Source organism: Podarcis pityusensis (assembly GCF_964106645.2).
Source record: "Podarcis pityusensis genome assembly, chromosome: 7".
Classification (NCBI taxonomy): Eukaryota; Metazoa; Chordata; class Lepidosauria; order Squamata; family Lacertidae; genus Podarcis; species Podarcis pityusensis.
Genome location: NC_138031.1, coordinates 54,070,170 through 54,088,381, shown reverse-complemented (window position 1 = coordinate 54,088,381; position 18,212 = coordinate 54,070,170). Strand labels below are relative to the sequence as shown.

General features: G+C 40.7%; 1 long non-coding RNA gene across 1 annotated transcript in view; it reads left to right on the top strand.

Moving 5' to 3' along the window:
* LOC308481710 overlaps positions 1–14,734 on the top strand; it is a 39,250-nt gene extending 24,516 nt beyond the window's left edge. The window contains exon 3 of the long non-coding RNA XR_013988836.1: positions 14,639–14,734. This is a non-coding gene — a long non-coding RNA (uncharacterized lncRNA). The remainder of the gene's footprint in view (positions 1–14,638) is intronic.
* The last annotated feature ends 3,478 nt before the right edge of the window (positions 14,735–18,212 follow it).

Below are 18,212 nucleotides of genomic sequence, written 5' to 3'. Positions count from 1 at the left end.
TGTGCATTTCAAGACATGGAACAGTTATTACCTGTATTTTGTACATGAGCAAATGTATTTCATAATTTCGGAGCAGCCACTGAGATGACTCTTGTTTCAGAAAACCCAGTTAATATGTGAAAAGGGTACCTATCTGTTTTTCTACTACAATGCCCATTTGCATTGCTTTTAAAGGTTATGATATTGAGTCAAGTTTTGGAATGTGTAGAACATTCCATAGAAAGCATTTCATCTTAAATCCCCTTTTTGGGCAGCATCATGGACATGTTCATTGACTGTTCAATTATTTAGCCTGATTAGTGCTGGCCTCTGGTGTACTTCATTTACCAGTACTTATGGCTACTTGCTTCACATAGAGGCCCCACCCTAGATGTTTTGCGCATCCATTCTATTTTCACAGCCTCAATGTAATACAGTGGTAACTCGGGTTACATAAGCTTCAGGTTACATACGCTTCAGGTTACAGACTCTGCTAACCCAGAAATAGTGCTTCAGGTTAAGAACTTTGCTTCAGGATGAGAACAGAAATCGGGCTCCGGCGGCGTGGCAGCAGCAGGAGGCCCCATTAGCTAAAGTGGTGCTTCAGGTTAAGAATAGTTTCAGGTTAAGTACGGACCTCTGGAATGAATTAAGTACTTAACCTGAGGTGCCTACCCATGAGTTGGAACAAAGTGCAATTTCCTGAGTTCAAACATAACACAGAAACGTGGAAGTGAAAGCTTTCACTCTCCTTGTCTGGCATGCAAAGAAGAGAAGGGAGTGGAGAAACACAAACCCAAGGCTTACTATAGTTTGTTCCAAATCACCTAAATTATTATTCCAAGAGTTTGTGAATATATTAAACAAATCTTATTTTTGAGCTAAATAAAACTGAGTTGCACATTCTACTTGGTGTTACTTACAATATACAACATCAAATGAGTCGCTTGGGAATCCTTCGGCTCTGTTGTTAGCTCTACAGTGGTACCTCGGGTTAAGAACTTAATTCGTTCCAGAGGTCCGTTCTTAACCTGAAACTGTTCTTAACCTGAGGTACCACTTTAGCTAATGGGGCCTCCCTCTGCTGCCGCACTGCTGCTGCGAGATTTCTGTTCTCATCCTGAAGCAAAGTTCTTAACCCAAGGTACTATTTCTGGGTTAGCGGAGTCTGTAACCTGAAGCGTCTGTAACCTGAGGTACCACTGTACTTTATGTGAAACTTTTATATTTAAGTGTGTGTCTTCTTTTTTTAAAAAAGCACAGCCTGTTCGACAGGAAAGTATGAGATTATAAAATTGTAATTCCATCATCTGAGTGGTGAGCAGGAAGGCAGACTGTGGAAGTAAAATGCTTCCTTCTGGTTTTGTAATCAATCGACCTTTGAATTTCCTGGTCTGCAATTCTGGGCTTTTAAATGCAGATATTGTTGCCGTTGCCACTAACCTGATACTACTGTTTAGCAGGCACATCTTGAGAATATAGTTACAGGAGAAAGTATCCTCTAGCAAAGGCCAAGTGAATAGATCAGTGGGCCACATACATTAGCTAAAGCAGCAGGATTCCATTTTGCTGCTGCTGCTGGGACTGTAAATAAAAGCCCTTCAAAGGGGGAAATGTAAAAGTCCAAATTAATGGCTATACCGTGGCTGTGCTCATCCCCAGTCATTCTGCTCTACTCTTTCATTACGGCTCAGACTTACAGAAAGTCCCAGCGGCAGTGAATTGTGTGTGTACAAGCTAAACTACTAAATTCAGCCAAGCTAAGACTTTCCATATTAAAGGGCGGTGAATAAACGCACAGGAGATTTTGGTTCTCTTCCCAATTCCCCCACAGGTTCTTCACAGCGAATTTATAAGCTTGTAAAACTTATCAGTATCCTTGAGTCTCACCAAGGTGTGGAGATGTGTGGTGCTGGATTCTGTGGTGATGACTGCAATTTCAACACTAGTCCTGAGCCTTAAAATAAACCAGTGAGAAGCAACTGCAATTATTTATTTAAAGTATTATTATAGAAAACAGATTCAGAAGTGGATCTAATTAATAAGGGCCTGCCTGATAGCATTTTAACATTATGTGAGACAGAGCAAGGGGCAGGAACGTGATTTCCAGAATATGATGCCCACCAAGTATTTGCCTACCACCAGGGTAACCAAATATTTCTAGCTATGGGTAGGTTTTGGAGTTCTATATATTCGCCATATAGCTCCTCCTATCTTATTTATTCATAACAACTTCTTTATACTGACTTTTCTACCTGGTGAGGGTCCTAAACACAGTTTACAACATAACTCTATCTAATCTAATCTATCTATATTATATATTTAACCACCAGTTTAAGAAATGGTTGAGAAAGTTCCACAATGGTAGCACTGCCACTAAACAGGCCTTGCCCATATTGCATTCAGGTCCTCCTTATGGACTTCCCATAGGGATCTGTTTGGCCACCATGAGAACAGGATGCTGGTGTCGGGATGGACTGGGGAGGAATGGTGGGGGCTGCCCCCCCCTTCTCCTGAACCTTCCCAAGAACAGGAGGACAGTATAGATTTAGAACAGTGGTTTGCAGAACGGCATAGTTCAGAGGCTGCAGAGGGGAGAAGTTGGGAAATATTGGGAGATGATCAGCAGGAAGAAGAAACGCCATGGGAGAGACAGCTGACAGACTCAGTGCCTTTGGAAAGCATTCCTGAGCCCCCCTCTCCTAGGACTAGGCATGCATTGAGAGTAGTGGAACAGAGAGCTCAGAGGCAGAAAGCTCAGATTAGCCGCCACAGGGGTGACGTAGAATAGGAGAGACGTAGTGAGTTGGACTTTACTTGGAGTAATGCCATTATCCTAGTTAGACTGCATTCCTTTGTCTCTCTCTGTGCATAGTGAATAAATTACTTGGTAAGAACTGTTTTTTGTTTATCTGCTTCTTGGCTGCCACCGTGGGAGGGATCAGGTTCACTGAAGCCTGACAAATGGACTAGATGGGTCTTTGGTCTGGTCCAGCTTTTTAAAAAAATGCCTCTTTTTTCTCATGAGGTGACAGTTATCAAAATGGCCACTGCGACCTCACACAATTTCGGGCTACACTTTGGGGGTGCATGTTACCCAAAAACGTGTGTTTTGGGGTGCTGTGCAAGATTGGGGCAACGATCTTGGGCAGCACCCCAAAACACATACTTCTTGGCATACAGGAAGTGCACCACCTTCACTGGTTCTGATTTAAATGAGAGGTAGTGCTGGGTATCATCCATGTTTTCCTTCCAGAAACTGGAACTGCAAGTTCCAGAATCCTTAGCAGGAAACCTTCTTGGTAAGAAGGTATTGTGAGGCATCAGATTCCCACTGGAGATTCTGGCACTTGTACAAATAACAATCCCTGGCAGGAAAAGATGCTCCTGTCACTGCTGCATATAGCTTCCCTGCCCCCAGTATAAATTTCATAGCCTCGAGGAAGAGAAGTGCCTCAAGGCTTTGGGTGTATTCACTTGAAATGTGAACAATGCCCCAGCCCTTTTTAGGGTGATTGTTGAGATATTCATTCATTGAGTCTCACTGCATGATATTCAGCTAAGTTATATTCAGAATAGACTCTCTAAAATGAAAATGAACTTAGGTCCATTGATTTCAAGTGGTCTGTGCTATTCAGTTTATATGCTGGATATCACCCACTGACTTTAATCAGTCAGAATTGTAAAAAAAAAATCTTGAAATTTTGCCTGCCACAGTTTTGCTTCTTTTGTATAACATTTTATAGAAAACTGAATAAGATTCTATGATTCTAAGATAAAAAACGCTGTCTTTCAGTTTTCTGCTTTGATAAGAAAACAATGACACAAGAGGGATAACAGAGGCAGCCATTAGGGGAGTACATAAAAACAGGTTATTTACTCTTTACCTTAAGTGCCATTTCAGAAAGTTCTCTAGAGTGGCTATGATTTATCTCAGTGTGTGTTTAATTGGCACTGCCCTGTTTTACACTGTCATTAATGCATAAAATGTGAACAACAGAAATTAGTGCTATTGATTTACAGGTCCCCGTTCACTCATCACAGCTTTTGGTACTAAATAAATTTCTTCAAGAAACTTGCCTATGAATTTATTTTGTAATCAGTGGCATCCCCACGTAATCTTACATTCATGGGAGAAATCTGCTGTAGGATTGTTTGGCTGCTCTAAAAAATCTTGAATAAATCGCATGCTTGGTCAAGTCCCATTTGGAAATGGAGCAGAACCATCTATATGTTCCCTCTATCCTATAAATCCTGGTTCTTTCTTTCCCAAGACCTTTGCTTCTTGAGGTAAAGGACAAGATGATACCCATTTATCTCTCTTTTTTAAACCATTTTGATTATATAAAATTAAATTCAAATAGATACATAGATGGACAGTGTCCCCCTCCCCATTCCATGTGCAGAAACTTACTCCAGCACAGATTATGGCATGGCATCCTCCACTACACCAAGAAGGATTTACTATGAACCATAAACACCCTTGGGATATGGGAAGGACAGAATGATATCTCCTCCCTGTCTCTCCCAGCCCAGAAGGACTCAGTTCTGTTTTCCACAGCAAAGAAGACAATAACCTCCAAGTGTCCCAATTTTTCAGGGACAGTCCTGGAATTACGAAAGCCATCCTGGCTTCTGATTTGATCCCAGAATGTCCCTATTTTCCCTGCCAGTGCTGCTGCTGCTGAACTTGGGGACAAGGGTGAGCCAGCGCTTGTCCTGAGCTGCAGTGGCCTCTCCACGGCCCCTCCATGGCCGTTGCTGCCTGCCTCCTTCTTGGGCAGCTCATAGTACTGTTGGAGAGCAGGCAAGAAAGAGGAGATGCTGTCACCACCAAGGCCCAGCCCCACATGATACCCTGGCTCTGAAGGGTGGGCAGAGGACAAGCTGCCCTGGGGCGGGAAGATGGGGAGCAGTGTGGAGCACAAGGAGAAATGTCCCTATTTTCATTTTAGGAACGTTGGAGGGTATAGAAGACACCTGACAGCAAGACATGCCAACAATGAATCTTTGTCCAGTTTTTAAGAGCTTCTGACTGTGCAGAGTAGCTCTCAGGAGTGTACTGTAACATTAGAACAAGGAAAGAGGCTATGATATAGATCCGGGATGTCCAACAGGTCGATTGCGATCTACCGGTCGATCCCTGTGAGGTTTTGATCGATCGCTGGCCCCCTTCTGGCCCCGCCTCCTCGCCCTGCCCCACCCGCCATTGTTGGAGAATGGGAGACGAAATTTACAAACCGAGGGTTTTCCCCCCCAGCGATCCTTCGGTGAGTTGGTGTTTCTCTTTGACCCCCAAATAATGTAAAAATGTTGCACCCCCTCCCAAAGCTAAGCAACTTATGCCTCCTGAACCCCCTAAAAACCGGGCGTCCTACTCTCAAGTAGGTAGAGACACGTGCCTGACTGGCATGTTCTCTCCCTCCTGGTCAGACATTTGAGAACTTCAAAAGCTTTATTCTGCCCGAACATCACAGCAACTAATGCCTTGGAGACATCAGCACACTTAGGGATCCGCAGAGTATTTGCAGCTTGCGTAACAGAACCAATAGCACAGCATTTTGGCTAATCTACTTTATTTACATATAATACACTCGGAGCATTCTGACTTAGCTCCATCCCCTTTCTCATCAGACAGCGGAGAGAGAAAAGAACAAAGGACAATAGTCCCACTTCACAGAACACAGTAACACAAACATCCTGTGTCCGTCACTTCCCACTCTGTGGAATGAAAACATCATGTGACAACAATCCCATGACTTCAGACACGAGGAATGAATCTCCAACACTTTCCCCCTCCCCAAAAAAGCTCAAAAACTTTGACCTGAACCCCACTAAAACAGGGGTAGATCACTGCCAGTTTTTAATTCTGTAAGTAGATTGCAGTCTCTTGGAAGCTGGCCACCCCTGATATAGATAGTTATAGCTATACTAGGGCTATGTCCTTTCTCGCTTCAATTGCCAACCTTGACTATCCCCACCAAACACCAACTACCTCCCCAAACCCACCCCTTTCCCCTTACAACTTATCAAAGCCTTAGAACTTGCAAAACCACACCCTCTCCTTAAAGCTGTTGCTCCATGGTTGGCCTGAGCTGCCCACCTCTGTCTTAATTCCCCTCTTCTCCTCACCCTCCAATGCCACTGGCCCAGCAGCTCTCAGAGGTCTGTCATCACAACTGCCATTTAAAACAAACAAACAAGCAAAAAGAAGAAGAAGCCCAACCTGAGATAAGAGGCAAAATGTGCAGGAACTATCATTGCCACCACTATCAGAAACTAGTCTATCTACCTTCAGTGTTTTAATTTCCCCACTCTCCTAGAGAAATTCCTGGGGAATTTTTTGACAACCCAAGTGTTCGTCCTCAACCCAGTTTTCAACTACTGAATTTTTGCAAGCCTGGGGATAATTATTGTTGTCAGAGATTATAATACTTCCCATTAAAAAACAACATCAATGCAGCACAAATCTCAGGTGGGATTTTTCCATTTAGATATGGCTCTGCCTGAACACCTGTCACACACAAGATATGACAACACCTCCAGTCCCAAGTAAACAGACAGAAGTATCTTGTTCTGGGTATGTCAAGTGCCACAACAAAAGCAGACCTTCAATTATGAATGTAAGAGAGAAAACTAGGTGTACATGCAGTCAATTGGGGTTTATGAATTCCAGTTGTTACTGCTGGGAGTCAGGAAAAGCAATTCCTGTCAAAAATATGTATTTATCTAATTATTTAAAAGGCCTTAAGTTGTGCTTTATAGCAGACCCTGCTGAAGACAAGATAAGCAAATGACAGGCGTTTTGTGGTCATTATGTACCATATTGTAGAAAGCATGACAGGCCATAACTCTCACAAAACTCACATTGCATATTAATGCAGAATTCAGCAGAAGGAGCTGATGAAGTTAAATGTTTTGACAGGATGAATGTGGACTCAGCAAGAGGGAAAGAGGGCACAATTTTCAAAGCTTTCCTCTTCCCCCCAAGCAGCGAGAACATTAGATTATGGCACTGTTTGTTTCTTCTGACAGGGTTTTGAAGTTTGAGTGAAGCACTTTAAAAATGGAATCAGTATGCCAAAATGATTGTTGATGTCAAAAATTCTGGCATGTTCTGATAAAGCTATTTTTATCACTGTTTGGAAATAAAATGAATGGAAATAAATGCTGGGCCAGATGTTGAAGGCACTTTTGCTCATTTACAGTTCTTCCCCTTCCGCTCCAAATATCTTAAATTTTGCTCCTGCATATTTTAGAAGCAGCTGAGAATCATTAATTTGTTTCTTGAAAATATTTACATTCTGTTTTTCTGTCCTGATATGGATCCCACTAGGCAGCTAACAGGGACTGAGCTAAAACAGGGAATAATTTTATTTTCACATATATAAAAATTCACAAGACAAATGGCTTGGTTTACCTGAATGGACAACATTCGTATATTTCTGCCTTCTCTATAATGTCAGCAATTTAAAAGTCTGATTAGCTATTGTAATCATTTTTTAAATGATAAATATTACATTGGAGCAGCTATGTTTGCAAAAGAAACTGCAGAAAATCACAATAGAATGGGTTTTGAATTACAAAAAGGAGTGTGCACTGTAAGCAGAGGGAGATGCACATGAGCTCAGATTCCTGTTAGATTCATTCCTTTTAAAATTATAGTAAATTACTGTATGGGAAACTGTACTTGGTTGAATTACAAATGAACACTTTAAAATAGATGTTTCATCAGATCTAGTCCTGCTTAAGGACCATAGTGACATCTGTCAAGGATCTGTATGCACTGCTTTCCTGGTAGTTAAAGGGTAAATATTAAATCAGGAACTGGGGTGTTGTAGTCCTTCAGTTTTTTGGACTCCTACTACCATCAACCTAGTCAGTTTGGACAGTAGACAGGAATGATGGGAGTTGTAGTTCAACATCATCTAGAGAACCACAGATTCCTCCTCCCTGAATATAATGGTATATTGGTAGCAACTCCATTGTCTCTCAAGCAAACGGATGCCGACGACAACAACAATATAATTGAATTTGATGTTTGGACAGATCTTTTGGTTGCTTCGTGACCTTTGCCTCCCAAGTGGCTCTGTTAACTCTGGAAATAGTAAACAAGACCGTGCAAATACACCAAAGTGTGGCCAACAAAAGAATGCCCTGAGGAACAGTATGAGTAGAGCACAGAAGAGATGAAGCTAAGCTTCTATGGCAGCTTGCCTCTTGGGTGCTACTGACTGATATTATTCATATGGCAAGATTCAATCCTGCTGCAGAGCAAAACTATGCCACCCATGCCCCTAATCACAAGACTAGTCGACTCTGCATGCTCAAACTCTCCACCAATCCTCAGGCTTAGTTACATCATTCATTTTCCTCAATAAAGTTGTGGCATTTTAATCCCAATTCCTGTGTCCAAGTCCTCGTAACACATGCCATAAGCAGGTCTTTCCTATACAGTAGAGAAGGCAGCAAAGATTTCTATTAAGATACAGCTACATATAGTTACTATGTATACCCACTGTTTCCTTGATTTGCAGCAATAGAGTGTGGTTAATATAACAACAAAATCATATCATCCTGGAAATCTAGAAGCAAAAAATATAGCCTCGGGGGCTAATTCATCACAGTGGAACTCCATTGACTTCTCTGCAACCTTTGAATTACAACTGGGATGATTCTGGCAAGCATCTTGCATCTATACATTGACTTCTGTATAATTAAATCTGAGATAAATTGAACCTAAGGTCTCATAGCAAAAATATGAAAGGGTAAATGCTGGTCCAACATGTACCTCATACTAGCTCACTTACTAAAATGGTGTTAAATCAGAAAGTCCAGGTGGGAAATGCAGTACAGTGGTACCTCAGGTTGCATACGCTTCAGGTTACATACGCTTCAGGTTACAGACTCTGCTAACCCAGAAATACTACCTCGGATTAAGAACTTTGCTTCAGGATGAGAAATCGTGCTCCAGCGGCACGGCGGCAGCAGGAGGCCCCATTAGCTAAAGTGGTGCTTCAGGTTAAGACCAGTTTCAGGTTAAATATGGACCTCTGGAATGAATTAAGTACTTAACCCGAGGTACCACTGTATACTACATTGGGGTCAGTTTTGGCTAATTTGGTAGACACTTACTATTGTGATTTAGAACCTTTATACTTACCAACCAGCACTCAACTTTTATAAAATACTTATTTGAATTTAGATATGGTAAATATATTTCACAGTGGCATACTTAAATTTAAAAGCAAACAAAAAGGGCACATCACAATGTTTCAATATTTTGAAGGCAGACAAGAGAGCCTGCCGATATCTATCCAAGGTATTCTTACAATTCTGCATATAAGTCCAGAAAAATATTGGCTATGAACAGGCTAGAAAATACTGTGGCAATTAAAACCATTGTTTTGCTGAAATATGCCCTTCAGTTTCTCAAAAGGTTCTCTTTCTATGTGAAAAGGTTCCAATTTTTTGCCTCATTGTCAGGGAATGGCATCTTACCTGGTTCCAGAGTGGGCAGTGGTTGCGACCCATCACGGTCCCCCACCCAGCTGGCAAAAAACTTGTCACCTTGCAGCCGGCCATTGGGATCCTCCTCAGATGGCTGAAAGGAATTGCAGGATATGCAAAATTAATGAATGTTAGAGTGATGTTGGATTGAAATTAAGTGGCTTCTAGCTGTACAGGCTTTAAAGTTATAAATATATCAAGATTAAGGATTAGGATTAAAAAGGTTAAAAGAATGGAAAAATTGGTTTTTAATAGGTAAAAATTTAATGTTATATTATATTAAGATTAAGGATTGGGATTAAAAAGGAGGGAAAGGAATTGCTGGACTAACAAACTGAATTGGAATACAAAAGAGGGAGGTATGAGGAGGTCCGGGAAACAAGTAAATGTAAAAGTAGTGATGAAAAGAGGGAATTGTTTTTAACTGTTTTTCTTTTTTCTTTTTGTATTTTGCATTGTGTATTTTTCTTTTTATTCTTGAATTTTTCTTTTTTGTTGATGTGATTCTTTCTTTGTGAAACTTTAATAAATATCATTTAAAAAAAAAAAAAGGAATTGCAGGATAGTCCGCCAAACTCAGTTTTGGATCTGGCCAATCGAGGGGCAGAGTTTTGGCAGCAATAGTGCAATAGTCTTCACTCTGGTCCACTGTCAAAGAATAAAGGCCATCTATACTGTGGATCTGGTTGATATTTACACACATTAGTTCATTAGTTGACAATCCCTGCTAGGACTCTAGGCTTTGAACCAGGAATCTAGCCTAGTGAACTACCAGGGATTGTATGTGGTCAAGCCTCAGAACCTTCTTCACCAAAGGTCTAATTGCTTGACCTCTTTAGATCCTAACACAGTTCTGTTCTTCTGTGTAGTCAACAGAACAGCACTGTTGGGTGTGCTGCCCTTCAGAGGCCACTTTCTTAAGGGATCCTGATTGAGAAAATAAACTCTCCAGATCAACATATGGTCCCAACTTGGCTTTGCAAAATAGTATCTTGAGTCAATTAGTTAAATTAATTGATGAAAACCCCTTGAATTGATTAAAAAGTCATTCCGGATTAATTTGGAACCATTTAAAAAAACTTATTATTATTATTATTATTATTATTATTATTATTATTATTATCAATTGCTTATACCCAGCCCATCTGGCCAGGCCTCCCCAGCCACTCTGGGAGGCTTCCAACAGGATATTAAAAACACAATAAAAGATCAAACATTAAAACCTTCCCTTAAAGGTTTTTTTACATAAGTATTTACACACACACACACACACACACACACACCCCTTCCACAATTTGGGATGATTTAGAAGAGGAATTCCTTCCTTGCACAGGAGGAAAGCCTCCTCTAAGATAATGGCCACAACAACACATTCATGTATCAAAATAAATATTTTGCCCCTCCCACCCCTTTATACTTGATGGAAGATGGAATTGGACAATCGGGAGAGAAAAGGCATCGCTGGGCATGAATTGTGGGAAATATGCCTGGGAAAGGGAAAGCATCTGTGCAGTTGTAAACAGTGTTAAAAATGATAGCAGTATTAGTTTATAGTCACTGAGCCTCACTAAGCATTAAATTATTTATGGATATCTTCAATTCATGCATTAGTTATTGATTTGAAACCCCGCTGAGTTAAACATATAAAACTGATTTGCTGCTGTTGCCTATTTTCTATAGTCTCATCTCTCCCAAAGAATAATTTGCAGTAAATTGCATAAGCATACACAATTGTTATGAAATAGAGACGGAAAGTGTTAATAAGTAAAAAAGAATAAAATGAGAGAGATTGCACTACTCAGATGCCAGCTGTTTTTATTGGGTGATAAATAACATGATGGTATTTTCTGGCATTTGGTGATTCCGTCTGTCGTTATTACAGAAATGGCCGGGGGGGGGGGGGGCAAGCAAAAATGGAGTCTCATCAGAAACCCATTTGCTCCAGATTACTCTGATCAACATCAATAGAGATGCTCCAGAAGTAATGGGGTAGTGGATTGCTATCTAATTCTACTAGCCACAAGCTAACACAGCATCATTACGCGTGGGGGAAGGATCGCAGACCACTTCATATCGGATATGTGTGCTATATATAGATTGCATTGTTGGTCTGAAAGCAACTGCTGGTTTTAGGCATGGTGTTCTGAATATATTTACTTTAATGTAAATGGGAAAATCACATATGGAAACAGTGGCTCTTGTTTGAAGGCATGTATAGACAAAAAGAAGCCTTTTTAAATTTCAAGATATGGTGGCAGCAAATGGATAGGAATACTGCAACATTCCTATGGCATTTGGTAGCATCACAAAGGCAGAAATATCGGGTTGCACATGTTGTGAGAGTTTGCAGCAGGAGTGGTGTCTAGATGTTGTTGAACTACAACTCCCAACTATAGCACCCTTTATGTTCAGTGGTCTGGAATGACAGTGAATTGTAGTCTACCAGCATCTGGAGAGCTCCGCATTGGCTTACATATATATTTTCTCAGGCAGTTTCTCTTTTCATACATTTGAATTTTATTGCATATCTCCAAAGATATCGAAGTGATCCAGTATATACTTCTTGAAACAGAAATGTTTTTGTTTCACACAACGCAATTTTTGACCAAGCTGGTTGTACACACACTGATGCACAGTTGTGACTGACAGCTCACACAGGCGTAACATTTATTGTGTAAATTGGTCTACACAGGACCGCTGTGTTCTAGTGCAGGATTGACCATACCTCCATGAAAAGACTATTGGTGCTAAATGTTTCATCTGCTGAAAATAGGCAATATGAGCCTATTTACATTTAAGGCTGTGTCTCTTTGCAGTTTAGGAATATATGTATCAAGCAGTTCATTAGAATCCAACTATGTTTCCAGTGGTTATAATTGAAAGTACAGTCGTACCTTGGTTCTTGAACGCCTTGGTACTCATACGTTTTGGCTCCCGAATGCCACAAAATGCTCACAAAAAGTGAGTGTTCCAGTTTGCGAACGTTCTTTGGAACCTGAATGTTTGACGCAGCTTCTGCAGCTTCTGATTGGGTGCAGGAAGCTCCTGCAGCCAATCAGAAGCTGTGCCTTGGTTTTCAATGGACTTTACAGAATGGATTACATTTGAGAACCAAGGTACGACTGTATAGTGCAATTGGGGTCAGAGACAGTGACAAAATGTAGTCACAGAAAGAGTGAGAAGACATGGTCGCATCGATTTTTGGCTCTGGCCCCACCTTCCACTAGATTTAGCTCCACCCATTTCTGGCATGCAATCCCTGACAGATTGCTTCTGAGGGAATGTGACCTTTGGAAGAAAGGAAGGAATCCACCCCTGTTCTACATAAATATTTATGAAGAAATATTATGATTCGAACCTAATTTATTACAGCGAATGTTTTCACATTTCAAGGCAAGATAGTTGAACATTTAAAAACTGGGTTGTTGTTTTTTTGTGCTAAAACTAAAAAAACAACAACAGGAAGGTTTAACATGGCTGCTTAATATGCTGCATCTCCTTCCAGCTTCTTTCATAGATATGGGGAATTTAATGACTAATTTCGCAAAGTAGGCTAGCTGTTCAAGCATACAAAATCTGACATATTCTGCACTGGAGCACTTTCATTAGCATGTTAGTATCAGTGATGTATCATCTCATTCTTTCCACTTACTACAGTATTCTGCTTGGTGCCAAAGTAAAGCAGTTCTCTATCTGCTTTTAAAAGCGCCCAACCCTGATTCCAGCTTTGTTCAACACATATCAATGTCACAAAGAATAACAGACTATTTCGATGTGATTTGCAGAGGGAAACAAATCTCAAAAGCAACATAATACGCTACTCAATTGCAGTATCATCTTGGAAGGACAAGTCTTCCCTCAGTGCAAATGGATTGGTTTCATCCAGGTTGGACAACTGCAATGCACTCTTTGTGAAGCTGCTCTTAAAGACGGCCCAAACCTTCATTTGGCGCATAATGCTTCAACAACAGTGCTTGTAGGAGCTCAGTGCTCTGAACATATTGCACCCCTTCTGTGGCAGCTACAGTAGCTGCCTATTCACTCCCAGGCCCAAATTATTGATAGTTTTAGCCTTTAAAGCCTAAATCAGAGGTGAGAAACCTTTTTCAGCCATGGGCTCGTCCACCGTTCCTCAGACCATGTGGTGGGCTGAACTATATGGGGGGGGGGGGAATGAACAAATTCCAATGCCCCACAAATAACCCAGAGATGCATTTTAAATAAAACGATACATTCTACTCATGTAAAAACATGCTGATTCCCAGACTGTCCGCAGCCTGGGTTGAGAAGGCGATTGGGCCAGATCCAGCCCCCGGGCCTTAGGTTGCCTACCCCTGGCCTAAATGGTTTGGAACCAGACTCTCTGAAGGACTAACACCCAAATACACTCACCCAAGCCTTAAGATATGTATCAAAAGTTTTGATCTCTGTCCACAAATGCACCCTCATATATGTGCATTGAAAATTGTAATAAATATGCCTCTTGTTTCTATGGTTTCAGTCACTTGCATATTTGGTCTACCTCCTACCATCCCATAGTCAGAGAAGGACTCATAGAGCAACAAAGGAAATGGGAGAGATGGACAATAAGACCTTGAATGTACCAAGCCAAGATAATCCTGAATAAAGTGCATTTTGGAAAAAAGTACAAATGGAATATATATCAGACACAGGGGGGAAACAGTCATGTTGGCAATTAAAATCCCAATGATCAAATGCTGAAGAATTCTATAAAAAAGATGCAGAAACAAAAAGAATAAGAAAGATCAGTTCACATTGCTGTGAGAAAACAATTAGAAAGTTAATGCATCTTTCATAAAACGGCTTAGGATTTATGGGACTAACTACAAAGACTAGATTCCTCAATGTGTGAGACTAAGTTCAAAATGATTCTCTATGAATTGCCAGTTCTAGTATTCAGGGTCATTGATCATGCTCCAACTTCACTCACTTTCTTGGAGCTGCTGCCCCCAAGACCACAGCTATGGTATCTAAATGGTAATTTAAAATGAATTTGAAAAATGTTGCATGGTTTTAAATGCACAGTAAGCAAAAAATAGAGAATGAGCCTTGGGATCTCATTAAACTTAAGAATGATTCCCACAACCTTTTTTTCTTTCTGTGCTTTTCTTATCCTAATTTGAAACAGCATGTGGTGACTGGTTGTGTGAATATGTTCAGTGAAAACAAACCCAGAAGCCGGAACGGTAGCAGCTATGCACACAAAACTTCATCTATATACCCACACACAATATGGGAGTGAATAAAAAATTGTAAGTATCACCATTTGAGTTAAGTTTCTCTTTCACCCACAGATACAAAATACAGCCCAATTAATGTCTAGTCATATGGACAAGGTGATTTATAGCTTTGTGTTTTACAGTTGTAGACCACCCTGATATTTTATTAGATGGTGCTATAGAAATACTTTTATTGATGAAGTGTGTGTGTGTGTGTGTGTGTGTTTATCTATGATAAACTGGACCCTTTCAAAGTAATCTTTCTTTTTGATCAACTCTTTTCAGTATATCACCTAGCTAATGGCTGTGCACTTTACTCCATTAATCTCTTAAACACCATATGGGTAAATTATATGAATGGCTACCGCATATATGTTGCCATATGATTCTTTTCAGGCCAGGTATCTATTTTTATTGACTAGGAGATTTTGTGTCTCTGTTTTGTTGTAATTGTGTCCTTCCAGGCTAACACACCTTTTCCTTACCAAGTGTGTGAAAGATTTATTAAACAGGGAGGGAAACCTTTACACTTTTACAAACATGACAGTTTCTGTTACTCTTTAGAATAGTAACACACACACACACACAGAGAGAGAGAGAGAGAGAGAGAGAGAGAGAGAGAGGTGATTCTTTGAAGGCCATTCTTTATGTTGTAAAAATACACAAGAGCAGGCTTGTGGAAATGCCAAGATTTGCAAAAAAAGTTTAGGAAAAGAAATGGAAAGCAGGGGAAGAGCCCTTGGGGAGAAGGACTCCCTTAGAAGATTCCCCCCCCCCAAAAAAAACCTCTAATGAGGAGTAAGTATGCTTGATGGACAAGGGGTGCTACTGTCTTTTGAGGGAGGAGTAGGATCAGGGTAAGGGACACAGGTGGCGCTGTGGGTTAAACCACAGAGCCTAGGACTTGCTGATCAGAAGGTCGGCGGTTCGAATTCCCACGACGGGGTGAGCTCCCGTTGCTCGGTCCCTGCTCCTGCCAAACTAGCAGTTCAATAGCACATCAAAGTGCAAGTAGATAAATAGGTACTGCTCCAGAGGGAAGGTTTCCGTGCGCTGCTCTGGTTCGCCAGAAGCGGCTTAGTCATGCTGGCCACATGACCCGGAAGCTTTACCCCGGCTCCCTTGGCCAATAAAGCGAGATGAGCACCACAACCCCAGAGTCGGCCACGACTGGACCTAATGGTCAGGGGTCCCTTTACCTTTACCTTTAGAATCAGGGTAGAAAGGCAATGGAAGAGAGTGTCATGAAAAAGGACATGACCAGCTAGCTGAAGTCCTGAAGATAAGTTCTACATGTTGCTCCCTATTCCTTTGTAGGTCTCACTCGTATCATACAATAGTCTTTTTATGCACATGAAGTTCATATGCATAGAGTAATAATTTATTCAGATATATTAAATTTTTAGTCTCCCTTAGGCTTTTTGTCCCTCTTTCATTTTGGGAATTTTATGAGCAGTTCACCAAAAGCACTTGATATTGAGATATATATTTTTAGCAGAACAGCTTGGTTTTCAATGGGTTAGATAAATCAAAGGGTGAAATTTTAGCTCCTTCATTGCAAGTTACACAGACTTTCAGTTCATTTCACTGCCCACTGCCCAGACTGATTTCACCTTCTCTTTCTGCAGGTGGTCAAATGTGTAAGTTTAAAAAACTGTAAATGTACCAGTGCTTAGCTGTCACATTAATATTATGTAGAGCAAGCAGAAGAGGGCATTGAAAACCAGTGACTGAGACCAATTTTTAAACTTAAAACCAAGAAAATATTGGCTTGCCATTGTGCTATTTGCAGTTCATCCCATTATATTGAGGCAGGCATCCCGGCACCTAGCTGACAGGTACGATCCAGTAGGGGTGTGCAAAAGACTTGTATGAATCCAAAATAATGAGGCAGGGTGGAGCAAAATATCTGCAAGGCAGGCACTAGTCTAAGGAGGAACCCTGAAGTATTTCAAGGCCTCAGCAATCCAGACACCAACATAATTACAGAAAATGGTGAGGGTGTGGGGAGAAAGGGAGGTAACTTGAAAAATCAAAATTTATATCTGTAGCTTAAGAAAAACTCCAGAATGGGGAAGAGGGAAAGTATACCTTTGAAACTGACAGGTGCAGTTTGTAATCAGAGTAAATTATTTTGCCAGTGCTTTCCAATCCCAGTACTTTGGGAAGCAACTTTACAAGTGCAAAATAAAGACCTTCTATTAAGGGAAATTTGTTTGTGAGGAACAAACACACAGAAAGCTCCATTTTGACTGACAGGTAAGTACCCAGCACAAAACACCTGGATTTGCTTGTCCACAATTTTCATGTTTCTTACCCCAGCACCTCTTTCAGGTTTCAGATTGATAACCCAAAAATCATGATTCATATATTACTACCTCCAGATTATAAACTCTGCTCTTTCAGAAGAACCACTGCAGCTATTCTGAAAGTTTCCAGTATCCATGCCCTCAGATGGATCAAGCTTGTCTACAAATGTCATCCAGTTCTGATTATTAAAAAAAAGTGTGTGGGGTTTTTTTTTTAAAAAAAACCCTCATAAATTTAAAATGGTTCCACACAAAACCCCCAGGAACTATTTGGCTGTAATTTAGGAGGCTTTATACACTCTGGAGTGGCAGCCATGCTTAAAAATTTCAGCCACTTATGTCTAAAATGTGGGGAGAGTTGTCTATATTTTTTATTTCCCAATAATAATAATAACAATAATTTATAATAATAATTTATTATTTATACCCCGCCCATCTGGCTGGGTTTCCCCAGCCACTTTGGGTGGCTCCCAATCCAATATTAAAAACACAATCCAGCATTAAACATTAAAAACTCCCTAAAAATGGAATAGTGAATAAGAAGATTGAAAACCTAGTAGACTTGAACAGACCACAAATCACTGTGGGATGAAGTAGGCTGCTTCACAAAACGCTGAATTCAACTGAGTCTTGTGGTCAGTGAACACCTCTGCTATCTACAAGCAGATGTTATCTTTAGGTAGAACAAAATGCTTCCTTGCTGTTCTTTCAGCTCTGACATTCATCTTGTGCAGCATCTTCAGAACTAATGTCATTACATTTTCAAATACACTGGGATGCAATTACTTCTGTGTTGATTTAACACTGGAACACCCTCCCCATGTTATTATAATCTGCGAAGACTGAATTGCATCATCCAACTCATAGTGCCATTCTCTGAGGTGACTACGCCCTCTAGTTCACAATTCAGGAGCCATTTGGCATGTCAAATATCAGCAGAGCTCAGTTTTGTTCTGACATTCTATAATACCTCCCTACTATGGATTCAATGGCAGCATTCTAGACTACAAATCTGCTACATGCTTATTAAGTAGGAAGCAGTGACAACTGTGAGTCAGAGGCTCTGGATTTAGGAAAGATCTTGAAGGAGGAAGAAGAGTTGATTGAGGCTGCTGGGGTACTGCACCAGCCCCCTGAGGCTGAAGATTCAGAATCCATGGAACCTGAATCTGGT